The sequence below is a fragment of the Octopus bimaculoides genome, chromosome 8, assembly GCF_001194135.2.
Source record: "Octopus bimaculoides isolate UCB-OBI-ISO-001 chromosome 8, ASM119413v2, whole genome shotgun sequence".
Classification (NCBI taxonomy): Eukaryota; Metazoa; Mollusca; class Cephalopoda; order Octopoda; family Octopodidae; genus Octopus; species Octopus bimaculoides.
Window position 1 is genome coordinate 5,146,583 of NC_068988.1, and position 3,665 is coordinate 5,150,247.

The 3,665-nt window shown below is 34.1% G+C and overlaps 1 protein-coding gene across 1 annotated transcript in view; it reads right to left on the bottom strand.

Moving 5' to 3' along the window:
* LOC106878895 (receptor-type tyrosine-protein phosphatase T) overlaps positions 1-3,665 on the bottom strand; it is a 596,380-nt gene that overhangs the window by 571,095 nt on the left and 21,620 nt on the right. The gene's annotated exons all lie outside the window — the stretch shown is intronic.

A 3,665-nucleotide genomic window follows, 5' to 3' on the forward strand; every position in this document is an offset into this window, starting at 1 on the left:
ATATATATATATATATATATATAGTTACTCCCTGCTTCATGCGGATCTATATTCAATAAGCGACGATACCATCAATATCCTATGAAAAACACATCTGGGCTGAGGTATATCCGGTTATGTGCAGGTTGATGTACGAGACACGCCTATTTATATATTCTTGAGTTGTTTGGCCAATGTCGAAACTGGAACTTATCTCAAGGTTACGGTATCAAAACATCAGCAGTAAAATGTTCAAAGATTAAGAAGGAGTGTTTTAGGTTCAAAACTAACAAGTAGGAAATTATAAAAAACTAAAATTAACGTAATAAATCAGATTAAGTATTTAACAAGTAAAGGTTTGTTTGATTGCTTAATCTGGTGTTGGTGTAATTTTACAGAATGTAATGACTCAGTTAAGAAATAAAGAAACGGTGCCTGTTGGTTTTATGTCTATCAGGTGTTGATGTAAACTTCCAGGATTTAAGTTGCAAATTGTCGAAATGGTGACAAATTCTCAGCTCATTCAGACATTGTGCTTAGATAACTCACGAAGTATTTCAATATAAGACTACTTCTGACGGTGCTAAATTGTATTTTGTATTATTTATATAGAGCCTACTATGTTATGCTTAAAGACGCATCATTTTAACTTAGCCTCTGTCATTACTATGTAGTGTTTACGCTCCAACGTTCTGCTATGTTTTGCAGGGGTGACATTTAAATATATATTGTCACCTCGCTTGACTGATTGAGCTAGTATACGTTGGTGAAACACAAATGAATTCCCACTCAATCAATCTTGGAAAGCCGAAGCGATAGAATATGCAAAATATAATAATCACCTTATCCTATTTTGTTTAGTTACAAACTTTCTGGTTTTACACCATTTCCTACTTTTAACTATTAGCAAATAAAGGACGCATCTGGTCTAAACTCAAATGGTGTTATGAAGTGGAGACAGTCGAAGCACAACGGTGACATTACTGAATGGGATGTGCGGCTGAAGCAGTGAATATTTATACACAATGACGCACACATTATATACATGATAGTTTCTGTTTAAAGATAAAAACCCAAAAGTACATACAATACATAGAGTGAAGAAAACAGAAGCACACTTAGAAGTCTTGTTTAGTTTCCTTCTCCGCGCCATAGAATCTGCCAAAGAGTTCTAGAATTGAGAGACTTAGTTTTTATATCTGATAATATATATGATTGGTCGCATCCTGCTCGATTTCAGAGCAAAGAAGAAGCGGAAGTGTCAAAAATAGAATGATAACGATGAAAGCAGAAGGGTTGCAAAGGTCATTGTAGAGAGAAAGAAGTCAGTATTTTCTGGAACGAATTTTCTGGCAAGGCATTAAAGACGTAAGTTCGAGAAAGGAGAAGGTAATTAAAACGTATGTTAAGTCCCAGAAGTAGGAGAGAAAATTTACTGGTCAATGGTCGATGACTTCTTGTCTCCCTCGTACATTTTTGTTCTTTTGAGGATTAACTATTTTAAATGAATGGGAGAGAGTTATTTTTGATTTTCAACATATACTTAGTCAATGAAGAATGGCTAGATCAGTTGAAGTTTCTGAAGAGGTGGGTGTTGCAATTATATATGAATTTAAATAGGTTTATATTGTAGACATTCGATTCATGATTTGCCTAACAATGTATTGGCAAAGCTTAGTTAAACCTGAATTCACAGGGCATGAGTAAGGGTTGGGAGAGTTCGAGCCCTTTGTCAGATGTTTAACCTTTGAAAAGTGGTGAGGATCTTGGCAAAAAGAATAAAATTTTAATTGCGTTTGTCGTGAAAATTTGATAGTGTGTGTGTCAATATGGAAGTGTATTTCTGGGGGTTTTAAGAAGTTTCTAGATCCTAAGTTTTCTTCTTCAAAGCCATAGAGTGGAATATACCAACTAATATTTCGCGTTTTGTCTATTCCTATTTTTGGTTTTAGGCAAACTATACATGTGTTCCATTTTGTTCTTAGAACTGCTTCAAGATTAAGCAACGTTATATTATTGCAAGTATGTTTAATACATGATTACAGGAGTTAGAGCGATAATTGTTGTTGTTACTATTATCTATTCTCTTGTATCGAATACCTTTGTTTTCGTTATTAACAAATGGTGACATCACACCTCGGTCAATCAATACCAGATGAATTAATATTTTATGAATTCACATCAATGAATCGTATTCTATGTTACACATCAAAAATATGAATTTGGATTACAAGTATTTCCCTACTTTTTCATATTTAATGCTTTAATTGTTTATTTGTACAATAAAGAGTAATTTTAGGCAATTATACTGGATTTCATTCTACCTTATTCACTATTCGAAAGTGCTACGTATACATGCATTCGCACGCGTACACTTGAACGTCCATACCGAGAGATAATAAACTAATGCATAAATACATTTTATATGTGTTATGTGTGTGTGCGTGCGTGCGTGCGTGCGTGCGTGCGTGCGTGCGTGCGTGCGTGCGTGCGTGCGTGCGTGCGTGCGTGTATGTGTGTGTTTATGTTATCAATATCGAAGACAACCAGAATCACCCAGCTCGCAATTTCAAAACTGACACAAACACACGCACACACACATTTTTACTTGTTTCAGTCATTTATCAGCGGCCATGCTGGAGCACCACTTTAATTATAAACAGTTTAATTAAACCGAACAAGTAGCTTCGTTACTGTAGTGTTTCCCCTCCTTGAAAAATTTATTATGTTAAAAATAAGCTATTTGAGTCTGTTGGATTTGGAAATCCCACAATAAATATCGATTTAAATGTCTGCCTGAATTCATAGATTTCGGTTATTATTGCAGAATTATCAAAAGACGTGAAACTTCTTCCAAAGATAAAGGCCACACCTTTCAGAGCAAATGACATACAAGTGTCGTTTTTGAATAGTAAATCAACTTTTTAGTTTCTGAATGTTTGCATATGTTGCTGGAAACGTAAAAAGAAGTTCAGCGACCCTCTTGTTTTTTTTTTATTTCGCTGTTATTTGCAAGAGACAACTTAACGTGATAAATTAATGCTTGAGAAAGACATATCGTTGAAGCGTCTGACTTTAGGGTTGTTAAGAAAAAAACGTTTCATGATGATACAGGAAAGTTTCGACTATTTATATTAGCTACGAAAGTAGAGACGTTTTGAGAGCTGTAACTCACTTTAATTCTAATAAAGATCTATGTTCCACTGGGAGCTGCTTATTTATAAGGAATATGGTAATTTTAGCAATAATGGAACGAAAATTTAAACTGTATAGCGCATTATACTATATATTTCGTTCTACAAAGCCACTATCTTTCAATGGGTTATTGTAATGAGCTGCACAAAGTACTCCTCGTCAAAGTATGAACTGAATATGCGCTTACTAATATTATTTATTAATTCTTTAATGATTGTTGATAAATTGTTGGAGTTTATATCAATACAGTGCAATTTTTTGTTAAGTCTGCTGAAGGAGAAACGTCTAGATATGGAGTTATGCCTATTACCTGTATTTGAATCAGATTCATATCTACTGAAATCGTAAAATCTAATTCTTTGAATTATTTTGGACACGTTCCTAGCTTATTCTGTGCCTATCTACAACTCGCTTATAGTTCATCACTATGTATTGAATACTTTTTCTTTGTTTACAAGCACAAGCTTTCCCCATATATATATATATATATA